The sequence below is a fragment of the Mytilus edulis genome, chromosome 2, assembly GCF_963676685.1.
Source record: "Mytilus edulis chromosome 2, xbMytEdul2.2, whole genome shotgun sequence".
NCBI classification, from domain to species: Eukaryota; Metazoa; Mollusca; class Bivalvia; order Mytilida; family Mytilidae; genus Mytilus; species Mytilus edulis.
The window spans coordinates 82,524,033-82,537,948 of NC_092345.1; positions in this window are offsets into that span (position 1 = coordinate 82,524,033).

Below are 13,916 nucleotides of genomic sequence, written 5' to 3' on the forward strand. Positions count from 1 at the left end.
CATAGACTGTAATAATGACTGGCGAGGCTCCGGTCTTAATACATTCGTGCTTTTATGTAGCGGGCATATACTAGCTTGTTGAGTGATCACCACTCCCCATCATCACAAGATATCGACAGTAACAATGACTGACGATGTTCCTGGATTTCTACAGACGCGCCTTTATGTAGCAGTGATATACTAACTTGTTTGGTGGTCACCCCTCACATCAATACAAGATATCGACGGTAATAATGACTGGCGAGTTTCCGGTCTTCATACAGACGCGCAGCTACTATGCAGCGGAATATACTAGTTTGTTGTACTCACCTCTTCCCATCACAGGATAATAACAGTGATGATGCCTGGAGCGGTTCCTGTCAATATACAGCCGCGCTATTATACAGCAAGGATTTACTAGCTTGTTGGTTACTCACCCTTCCCATCATCACAAGATATCGAGCAACAAAAGATACAAATACAAGTGCAACATATGGCCAAAGGGAAGCTATTCCATTGAAATATGTTTCACTTTGATTACAAGAATTATCCTCCTTCTAGTACTTCGCAGAGTTTAATTTTTTAGCATGGTAGAAATCATTAAGAAAATATTTACAGATGGCCAAAAGGTAAGTTATTCTTTCGTAGACGAAACGCGCGTCTGGCGTATATATAAAATTTCAATCCTGGTATCTATGATGAGTTTATTTATAACCACTGGGTCGATGCCACTGCTGCTGGAGATTTATTTCCCCGAGGGTATCACCAGCACAGTAGTCAGCACTTATGTGTTGACTTGAGTTATCATTGATATGTTCATAATTATAAATTATCTGTTAACAAAACTTTTTTAAATACTAAGGCTTTTCTACCTCAGGAATAGATTACCTTAGCTGTATTTGGCAAAACTTTTAGAAATTTTTTGGTCCTCAATGTTCGTCAACTTCGTACTTCATTTGGTCTTTTTGACATTTCTCTATTCCAGCGTCACTGATGAGTCTTTTGTAGACAAGAAGCGCGTCTGGCGTATATATATAAAATTTCAATCCTGGTATCTATGAGTTTATTTATTCCATTCAAATATTTTATACTTTGGTTACCAGAGTTATCCCTCTTTTAGTACTTAAAGCGACGTTCCGCAGAGTTTAATTGGTCTTTTTTTTTAAATTACCTTGAAGTTTTGTATTTCAGTTAATACTTTTTCATACCGCTTACAGCAAGTTACAACCCCGGGATGCCTGTATGAGTCAAAGCAAGACCAGTAATGTGTGTGTATTTGGGATGGGATAAGCGTCTTTCAATGAACAAACATAGTTTTACCTAAAATCTGCACAGAAGTACTCGGTTTTAATTGTTTTGTCTGATGTGTATGAGCTTTTGAATTTGTCATATATGTAGGCACTTTCCGTTTTGACTAATTCTCAGCGTTCAGTATTTTAGTGATTTTACTTTTTCTAACTCGTGTGATCGCATTGTTTATTTAAGAGTTTGTCAATTAATCACTCAAATTATCTTTAAGACTTTTTCCAATCTTAAATATTTCAGAAATGATTCTACCTATTTTTTCCACACTTATATTTATGAATAAAGGCAACAGTAGTATACCGCTGTTCAAAACTCGTAAATCTATGGACAAAAAACAAAATCGGAGTAACAAACCAAAACTGAGGAAAACGCATTAAATATAAGAGGAGAACAACGACACAACATTAAAATGTAACACACACAGAAACGGACTAAGCATTAGACACTTATATTTATGAACTATCAACAAGTCTAGAAAAGTTTAATAAATCTTGAAATATTATACAAATTGATTATGCGATTATTTTGATGGTGTATTCCGTCAAAGCTGTTAGGCATAATTTTCTAAGAACAAACGCAAATAATGGTTATGGAAAAAATGTGTACATTTATCAAATCTATGCTATAACATGTTATACGGATAGAAAGATAGGTCGGATCTTTAATATTTACCGGATTTGTTATAACATAAGCAACACGACGGGTGCCACATGTGGAGCAGGATCTGCCTACCCTTCCAGAGCACCTGAGATCACCCCTAGTTTTTGGTGGGGTTCGTGTTGTTTATTCTTTAGTTTTCTATGTTGTGTCATGTGTACTATTGTTTGTCTGTTTGTCCTTTTCATTTTTAGCCATGGTGTTTTCTTTTTTTTTCGAATTATGAGTTTGGCTGTCCCTCTGGTATCTTTTTCCCTCTTTTAGTCATTTTTACCAGTTTTTCAGTGCATGATTATATATTTCTCTTTTATTATAGATTCAAATTAGTATTACATCTAATTTTTGAAACTCAGAGGTTGTCTCTTTGAATTTAGTATTAAAAAGACGCCAGCATAAAAGGTGCAGTAGATAGTAAATTTCAAATTTGACGATGACGTCAACAAAAAGCGTCTTTGTCGTTGATAGTATATACCGTATACGGGTATATATATATAAACATTTTCTCGATAAGTGAATATTAAGTATATAAATACAAATTTGGTTAAATAGGAACAACACCGTAAAAACCTATTGTGTGCGAAACGCCGCTTTACCTCAGGATCAACCTGCACCAGAAATGCACAAAGTTAAATAGTTAAAAACTCGATGGGGGAATGCATTAAGTATTTGTCGTTATTTTTTAAATTTAAGTAACCAAAACATAATAGGTACTTTCAAATGTTCAGAAAAGACCGTATGCTTTGATATAGTAGTGTTATTATATCCACTATTTGATTCATCTAAGAGCGCACAGCCTTTCATCTAGAAGACTATCAATCATTTCTAAGAACATCCGTGTACGTCATATCTCCACCACAATATTGCTTGTTTTAAGTATTTGGTTTTATACGAACAGCAACAATTTGCGATTACTCAAACTTTATTTGTAATTCTCGAAATTCACGTATAATTAATCTCTTATTAATTTCAAAATGATTTTTTTTAAATGTGATATGCAAAATTAACATTTTAGTATATTCAATAAAATAAAATAAGTGACACCAATTTTATCAATACAATGATCGAGAATCAACAAATCTAGCTAAGGTGGAGTAAACAAACACTCAGTAAACGCCCAGTAAAACTTATAGTTTAAAAGAAATTTGAGTCCGTTGTTGGAATAGATAACAGAAGAAACTAAGTAAAATGACAATGGCTATGGTCAACATAAATTTTAAACATTACTAGGAGTAACTGACATGTAATCACTAGACCTCAATTAAACTGATCGAAAGATTAATTCTTAATAATATGAAAATTAAGTGATATTATACACCTATTGACTGGGTGTGAGGGTAATAGCAAGTTTGTTGTCCCTGAGGTACCAACTATTGCTCGAGGCAAAGACGAGAGCAATAGTTGGTATGCGAAGGGACAATAAACTTGCTATTACCCGCACAACCAGTCATTATGTGTTTTATTATACTGAACAACACAGCCATTAAGTGTTTTTATATACCAAATAACTAATTTTCTAAAAGTGTATATACCTTATCTGAAAGAAAGAAAAAATGTGACATAACTTTACATGCACATGATGAACTTTACTTTTTTTATAATTCGTTTTGTATTTATAAATATTTCATTAATTTCAATCCTTGTGTTAAACTTTCCGTGCTTATTATAAATCCTAGTTAAAGTACACCAAACGCAAATTCACTTTTAATATACGGAGACCTAACCCATATTATGAATAAGGTACTATATTTTAGATCTTTTAAAAAATTTCCATGAAGATTTTCTTTCTCTTTTATAATTGCTTCTTGTAAGTGAAATTACAATCAAAACAAACAGATTCCACCGTTTACAATATAAGAGTGAGTTTGACGTTGCAAAGCATACGTAACCAAGCAGAGTAGTCAATGACAACATTATCGTCCAATGAAAAATAAGCATGGAAAAGTACGGGAAAGATGATTATGAAACTATTAACCGGGGCAATAGTCTTTGAAACTATTAACTGGCAAATTGTCTTTAGAATGAAATAGCACAACTATTTCATTTATTTTATAAAGGAAAAAAACTCTTGAAGTGTAATAATTAGTATTGAGATTATTAAAAGATGTTGACTGCTGTAATTTGTTTTTACATTTTTACCTATTATGTCTGTTTTATCATGGAATTTGATGCGACTGTCATACAAGTGAGAGGTTTAACTAAAAAATGTCTGTACCTAGTCAGGAATATGACAGTTATTGTCCATTCGTTTGAGCCTTTGAGTTTGACATTTGATGAGGGACTTTCCTATTTCATTTTTCCTCGGAGTTCATATCATGCAAATAACAGGTTTTAGAATTTTGTTTATTTCCCCATGAGTGAATTGGCATTTATTCAAAAAAATGCCACCTTTAATCACTTGACAGCAATATATCCCTTCAAAATAAGTCTGTTTTAAGGTTTGGTTAGCTTTTGAGGTAAATGACGACATGTTTGTGCTTTGTTTAGAATATTGCAATAAAGGATGGAATGTGAAATAACATCTAAGATGCATGCACGTCCTTGTACCGATGATATGTGATATCAAAATTCCTGGTGTAATAATTCTTCAATGATAGAGATTGCTGTCGTTAAAATAAAGTACGTTGTTGCATACACGAGCACATCAAACATGTTTGGATATATAAACGCCATAAGATGTTGCCAAGGGAACGTCTCCATTTAAATAAAGGGATATCTAATAATATGAAATAAATATATTTTGTAAAAAGAGCCCCTTGATGATAACATTGTTTTATGTCCATCAATTCAATACTAAATAAAATTGAGAAAGGACATGGGGAATAGGTCAAAGCGACAACAACCCGACCATAGAGCAGACATCAGCCGAAGGCCACCAATAGTAAAGTTCATTTGAAAATGAACCCGTAAAAAGTGTCCTCGGTGTTTTGTGAAGAAAGAACAAATGATTGATTTTATTACTGAGAAGTGGACAACTGTTTCCCAGTTATTGTAAATGAAAAAATCAAACTGTTTCTCCATTATTGTTGGTGAAGTACCCAATCATTTGGAGTAGAGAAGTACCATGACTATACTTTACACAAATAACTTACACCAGCTGTCTAACCAAACATTGTATGTTATATACTTCAAGTACTTTTACCCAATAAAAACCGTACGTAATTCTATATTAGCCTTTATTTATACAATACAAATCATATTTTAGTTGATTGTCATTCATTGAGCTAAGCTTATTGTTCAATCTAAAGTTGTAAACGGCTGTGATTCAATGATCTTTATTTGATTGTGTTCATGTGGTAATTGAGTCATATTTTCGAGTACTTTGGTTTAAGTAATCATTTTGCTCTTCACATGGAACATTGATTTGATTTAGCTAATCCTTTCTATACATTGCGATGAGAAAAGAAAATTGTTATGCCTACTAGCAGTTTAAAATGAAAACTAAATATGCGTTTATCCATTGACAATATCTTAATGTAATAGAAGGAAAAAATTTAGATGACAAAGTTGTTCGAGTGAGATAGAGAGGGTGAATTTGCGATGATGTTTAGCAAAACTTCTTTAAGTGGCGCAGTCATCCAAAAATCAATTTATTAGAAATATCCTAATAATTTTTTTTTTGTATTGTTCGGTTGATTTATTCTTGTATTTACAGAATCGGTTAACTTTATCGTCTTTGAAAAACAATGCGCTTGCTTTTTTTCTACTGTCACCGTAATTTCTAAATTAAAAAAAAAAACATGAAAAGAAAAAAAGGGAAGGGAACACACTGTCAACATATGTATATGATTAAATACAAGACAACTGCCATATATAGGGTAGAAGCTTATTCCCTGTTTTGAGCACAATGGAATTCTATACGCCTCATTTCTGATATGTTCACTCATACAGAATTAACTATCTAAAACTCACAGAAAATGAGCATTTCATCAGTATATCTTATTCAACAAACAATTCCTAGTCCCAGTGGGTATACTTTCCACACTGACTACAAACATGGAAATTCATCATCATTAACTGCTTAAATGATCAGTCATCTCATTTGAAATTCAAATCTGATTAATACAAAACATTGTACTTCTGTAAGAACATCTTATTGAGAGCTGGTTAAACAATATTCTTTACGGCTAATACTGACTGTTAAAAATGTTATTAATGGAGACGGGGCCAATTGAGTGACATGGTATTTAACGCTGAAATGAACAATTGACAATTTTCTTCTGCCACGCGACAAGAAATACACAAGGGAAATTTGATTTTATTATAGTTTAAATGTTTTGCGCACAGAGTCATGAATTTGTAAGCCGTCTGTTTCGAAATGTAATAATCATTGGGTGTGAGATCTATACCACAGGAGAATACGTATCAAATATAGTGTAAATAAAACCAATTAATGAAATCATTTGTAACAAAGATATCAATCATCAACTTACATACAGTATTCGTCTACATATATTAATGTTGAAATGTGCATAGTTTAAAATAAGTTTGGTAACGCTATATATATATCTTTATTCTCACAAACCAAATTACAAAGGTATAGAGATAATTATACATATTTCAATACAATATACATAAATAAATAATGTACGAAGGTAGATAGAGGCGTTCACAAATTGTTCACCCAGAAAAGTTCAATTTGTTATTGATCTCCTTAATAAGTTTACATAGTTCGTTCAGTTCTGTACATTTTTTAGAATTCATTAATTCATAAAACTTCAATGAGTTTGGTCTATTTCTATAGTAAAATGCAATACTTTGTTTTCTACAACTATCAAAAGGTGAAACATGCATGTAAACGTTAGGACAATTACACACCAAAAAACAGACATTAGAAAGAAAATGGTCATGCCATTACGTATAGAAATGGTTTATGTCTTTGTGCTTTTGAGGTGCTTTAAGGACACCCATGCTACCACTTCTGCATTAAACACACAAAAAAATCATAGATAATAAAATGGTTAATAACATACTCGAAAAATCAAATACAAATGTATTTCCAAATATTTAACAAGTTTTCAAACATAAGATAGGAAAAATCCAAATATTAGATTTGAATTATTTTTGTTATACTGAATATGGGTCGTAATTTAATTGTTGTACTTATCTCGTTGCATTTCTTTTTTAATATAAACGGTGTCTACAATCAGACCCATACATATAAACTAAAAAATGAGGATAACTGCTTAATAGGGAGTGTAAGCACTACATTTGCTTACACCTAACTAAATTTGATTAAAAGTATTGTACTTTTAATTGACGTTTGAATCAATCTGACAACTCTATATATAGATTTTGAGTGCTAACGACTGAACTAATGAAAAAATAAAAGTAAAATCATAAAAATACTGAACTCCGAGGAAAATTCAAAACGGAAAGTTCCAAACCAAATAGCAAAAAAGTGAACCTTGCAAACAACAGATAAGAACTTTGATCTGACCGTCAGTAAGTGTTATATCATAAATACTTTTATACAATGGTCGATCATGTTTCAATATTTAAATTACCGTAAAAAACTTTACATTATAAACATAAATATAACGGAGTATTAACGTGAATCACGTTAATACACTGAACTGAGTATTAAAGTGTTTTCATGATATTATCTGTTTTTTGTTTACTTATGTCAAAGGGGATTGAAATAATAAGAAATAAGAGACGAAATGAACATAGTTTTCGAACTGTAAATATTGTCACAGATGCTGATATGTATCCGAACGTTTGTCGCTTTGTACTCCAGCATGAAAATCATTAATGCACAATGTGCTGTATGCTGCACAAATTAATAATAGACAATCATTTTATACATCAAAATACACCAAGAACTATAGTTTAAATATTTCAAGAGTCAAACGTTATTAGCTTCCGTATTGTATACACGTGTCGTATCCAGGATTGTGGCAGATTAGAAAAACTGTTTCATAGCTCGTGAATTTATAAAATATTGAATATGTTTGTTTTTTACTCCCTCGGGTTATTTGTCGCAGATGTCACTCATTTCAATGAATATAAAGAATACAACATTGAAGGGTGTACAGCCACTGGATTATTTCTTCCGGTGTCATACGTTTCTCTTTTACTCAAATTTATACAATCTACTTCATTACTGGTGTATTGATGATTTAATTATCCGGTGACCATTTAAAAGGTTGATTGCCAATTGTCGCAATGTTTAACAGTGTGAAGGCTAATTGAAACGAAACAATAGATAAAGGCTGAAATAAATAAAAACATTACCGGTTACAATTTATAACAATTTTCATTTCTGTCAATAAAGACATCAGAGGAAGTGGTATGTTTTTCAATGAGACAACTGCGACAGTACGACCATCAACAATGAACGAAATCTATACTTTATGTACTGCTATAAAAGGTCAAAAAATGAAATACAGTAACCAACGACAACCATTTAGTTACAATCTCTTGATTTGGGACAGGTACACAGAGAATGTGGTTGAGAGGTTAAATATGTTTTTGAGCTCTTAACCCGGTATTGTGGTGTAACAGCACAACCTAAGAACAAATAACACTAACATAGAAACAAAAGACATGAAGTAACTATCTAACAGTACTCACAGTTTCTAAAAGCTAGTTCAAAACTAATTACAGAAAATAAATAGTTCATGTTTACCCAGTCCAAATTTATATTATTGCAGCTATATATAAAAGGCGGGTTGTTTCAATCTGCGGAATCTGTTGTAGAGTTGTCACTGGCTCAGACGTACTTATAAATATAATTATTTTCTGTGACTGTATCTTACATTAATTTGTAGGATCCTTTACTATAATACACGAAAATAAAATTTAACTAGCTTCGTTGCATGCAGTGTAATGGGCAATCATTAAGGTTAAATCCATCGAAAGTTCACGACCTATCGTCAAGCTGTTTAGAAAGGTTTGATACTGAACTAATGTTAGATCATAGTGAGGTAATACAAATACATTGATGCAAATGCTTTCAACATTAACCTTTGTCTTTACTTTAGGGTTTTGAATAACTGAAGGTGTTCAGATTTAAATGAAGTAAATCAGCAGACAATAAATGATATGATCTAATTTTTAATGGCTTTTCATTATTTTTGTTTCCTTCGATAGTATAGTGGTACACAGAAACTTTCTTGTTATGTAAAATCCATGCTAAAGAGAAACTTCCGTTTGACTATGCAGGATGTAAAAATACTACAAGGACTTGGCACCTGAGATCACCCCAAGTGTTGAGTGGGGTTCGTGTTGCCTGGTATTTAGTTTTCTATGTTGTGTCTTGTGAACTTTATCTGTTTGTCTTTTTTCTTTTTTAGCCATGGCGTTGTCAGTTTATTTTCGATCTATGACTGACCCTCTGGTAACTTTCGCCCCTCTTTTTTAACATGAAATGTTGTGATCTGAATGCTAAAAAGTGATCAAAATAAAATGTAATCAATCCTTTTATAGTTATATTGAAGTAAATAATATTCTCTGCTTTGGAAAAAATGTTTCTTGTTTCTAGTCTGTCTTTGCGATGTAAAATGTTTCTTAAATTTGATTTGCAGATGTCTGGTTCAGGCATATATTCTATTTCTTTTCTTGCAGTTCTATTACAAAGGAAATACACAAAGGGGAAATTAGACGGCTAACGAATCTATAGCATATTTTTCAGACGTTTATAACGGTCATCGTCCAAAAGAGAGGCGAAAGATAACTCATAGGTCGAAAATAGACTGACAACGCCATGGCTAAAAAAGAAAAAGCCAAACATAACTAAAACTACGCAAAACTCAACATGTAAAAAACTAAAGATGGTGCAACACGACCCCCACACCAAAAAAACCTCGGGTTGGGTCTCAGGTAATCCGGAATGTTAGCAGATTCAGTTACACATGTTGTCACCGGCTTATTTTAACTAGTCGTGGCCTTTACAAACAAATAATTAGATGTATGTTTCATTATAATACGTTACGTTATTCGGATTGGCTACACTGCAATCTCGCGTTATTCCTTGTATTACACAATAAAATTTATTATTCATGATGACACGAGGTCCCACAATAAAATGCACAGGTAAATCAAATAAAAACTTGATAAAAATCGTGTTTTTATGATCCTATAGCTAAAAAATGTAATTATAAGTATTGAATGCTTCTTTTTGTAACTTCATAGGGTTGTAAAAGCGTTGACCGTGCGCACATTTTTAGAATGTACATACAAAATGTACTCCGGTCAACACTTTTACACCCCAATAAAGTTACAAAAAGAAGCATTCAATTCTTAATTGTTATACCACATACAAGGATGTGGACCTGTGGACATTAACCAATTAGAGGTTCTTCTTCGTTATTAAAATTTTTGGTTTTAATTACTTAATACCCCAAGAAGTAGAACTTTATTTGCATCATTTATGTCTTTGTCAACTAGCGTCGAAGAACACAAGGAACTTTGTTCATAAGTAAACAGAACACTATTGTCTGGTTGAATTTTGTGTTTGAGTTTCAAAGTATTCATCTTCAAATTTACTTCATATCTTCTTCAACGTTCGAATGAAGTTTAACATTTTGAATAAACAAGCTTCGATCATCTCTAAAGAGACATTGATTGTCGAAATGATTATCTGAAGCAGTAACACTGGAACCGTGAATATCTTTTCATATCTTTAGCACAGGTCGGACGAGCAGCGTAGTTTGTATCCAGGTATAAACCAACATCCGAGTCCTTCGTTTACTCTTGCAAGTATTCAAATGAAGGGAGGACAAAACAACACTCTGTCTATTCTCTCCTAAATTGGGATGATTATTAATCTTCGATGATAAAGATTTGAAGGACTTGGCACCGTTAATCTTTTGCACGCTTCTGATTTTTTTATTCACCGGATTCTTGAAAATTCCTACACAAATGAATTTATGTAGATATTTGTATAAGTTTCTTAGTCTTATAATGAATTTTTTTGCACTGTGAAAACAACAGGCGTATATGTGTTTTAATATCACCAAAGGTAATCTGTGGTTAACCATGAATTGTAAAGCTGGTTTACTGACATATCAAAATAAGAAGATGTGGTGTGATTGCCAATGAGACAACAATCCACCAGAGACTAAATGAGATATAAATTTAGAAATATATAGGTCGACGTACGATCTTCAACAATGAGCAAAATCCATGTTGCATAGTCCGCGGTAAAAGACATCAAAGTGACAAATGAAAACTATTCAAACCAGAAATGACTTACCATATAGGAAGATGTGGTATGAATGCCAATGAGACAACTCTCCATCCAAATAACAATTTATAAAAGTAAACCAATTATATTGTATGTATTTTAATAAAGACCGACTTCAATATTTGATTTAAGTGTACCTCTACGCAATCTTGTAACATAGACACATTACTATAAAAATTTAAGCATTTTTAATAGATCTCAATACTAAATTTGTATTTATATCGTGTATAAATACATTGTTTGATACATTCTCAACTTTGTATAACTTTGTCTTTAAAACAACGATCTTGTGAAAATACATGTGTAACAACCTATAGCAATGCTTTTTAATCTTCATTCAAACTGAGAGCATAACGGGTGTCAACAGATATGAAAACAGATGACCGCTGAACAACAAACTGTTATCATAAACTTAGCGATGAGGGCATCGCCAAGTAAGATTTTATCGCTTTAGGAGAATATTTTCATAACATTTACTGTGTTTGGTAGCAGAGGAATAAACTTGGTGATTTACAAAGGAAAGTTAATGGGGATTGTTATGTCAGTAAGGAGCTTTTATTCAAAAGTATGGCTATCCTTTATTAAAGTGTTTTTATGATGCTGGCATTCACTAACAAACAGCTATATTAAGAAGAAAGTAATGACATCTAATGACGTTATGATTGGTTGAAAAGATAAAACAATTGATGTAACAAACTTGAATCAGCATATACTTTATATATCCACGTCATTTGAACGCTAGTGGCTACCATAGTCATACCACATCTCCTTATTCTAATATTGCATATATCTTCCGAAATACTGCTTGGAAAAATGCATTTTAACAGACTCTATTATGTGCAAAACACTTCGAATATACAGTAGAAAAAAAGATTAATTGATAGATGGGGGATGGAAGAAGTGTATGCTGTATAAACTGCACCAATTGTCCAGGCCTTGAAGGGTCTTTGATGAAAACTGATAACTCAACATGCATTTACTTCAGAGAAGCAATTACCAAACAACCTTTAAAGCTGTTGGCAGAAGTAAACATGCGAAAGTGGCCAATAAAAATATTAAGAACACCAAAGCTTGACTGGGGGTATATAAATGGAATCACATGAATCCACACGTTTAAGCTTAAATGACGATGTACGCCTATAATAATATGGCTTGACATACTGTCTCCTTTAATATTGCATTATAACAATCACACTGTAAAATGAAATGAAACTCGTCCTCTAATGTTTTAAAGTACAGAGAGTGCATGTTCTTTTCTCAAAAATGGGCAAAATCTTTGAAAATAGAAAAAATGGACGTTCTTGCCAAAGCGCGTTTATGTGATTTTTTTTTATTGTCAACAGCAATTTATTGTATCGTTGTTCTGGAAAAAGTTCATTTTGCGTAAAATAGAAATATGATATTTGCCGTTATTGTCACATTATATTATACTATAAAAAAATATCAAATTCATTTTGTATTCACATATATATCTCCATATTAAAGCATGCATATGCTGAGCACAGGAAGAACCATCCTTTAGTTTTGTTATACATCCTATATAAGATAGTGTTGTCATACATCCTATATAAGATAGTTCTATATAAGATCGTTTTGTTTATACATTTGATGTGTTTTTTTTGCTTTTCATGTTTTTAAAATATTTATTAATTTATAAACATGCTGTTTTCATTGTTATCTTCTCTCAACTCTGTACAGGTTCGCTTACGTATATAAGATCTTTTATGATTGTAGTGTGTAGGTGGGACGTAAATAAAATGAATTGGTATGAATCTGATTTAATACCATTATGCTCGCCGTATTGTTCAGATTCGAGGAATTGTATATATATAAACAATACATGATTTATTGTAATAAGCCCCTATAAGATCACGTATACCCTAATAGACTAAGGGTATAAGGTATTTATCATTTTCCCTTTATAATATCGTACTTGGATAATGTTTCAAGAACTCACTTTACATATAAGTCAGTCAGATTTAACTAGAATTCTTGAATTGCGTAAATAAACTGATTAATATATTTAATCCACTACAAAATATAGTAAACAAATTATTACGTTTGCAAGACTATGGCTGGTTGTCACTTTGATAAACATGTTATGATATGTGAAATATTATTGATTTACCACTTCATATTAAGTAATTTTACTGAGGTTTATTGGCTTTTGACAGATTTATGGAAGACAGTAAGCTCATAAGAGGGTAGATGTGTAAACACTTATTGATAGGGTTCACGGAAACCAAAACGTTATTGATGCTAATTTCTACGTTACATGCAAATATCCTCCACTCACTTTATATGCAACCTTTGAAATTTATCAGTTAAACCGGGCAAATGAAAATTTGTAAGACTCAATTCGTTCAATTTTTACGTATGATATGATATACTATTTTTTTATATCTTATTGATTGATATTTTAAAGTATGTAAACAGTTATATAATTATTTATTATTCATAAGTTATTGGCTGTAGGATTTTCGTTTTTTCATACTAATGATTGTTCACATTCAATTGAAAATGATCACATACGACACAGTACAAAATAAAAGTTACCTGAAAATAAGGCGTTTTGTGATATTTTAGGACTAGTCTTTTTGTCTTGTCTTGTATTCAGCTAGAATTGATCTTTTTATCAGATAATAACTATACAACAGAATTTATATCGTACTATCTAATTTAATACCTACAGAGACATATAATACGTCTCTGATACCGAGAAAAGATTTCAAACACAAGTAAAATCGAAAATGAATATTACAAAATGGGGCGTGACTTGCAATATTCT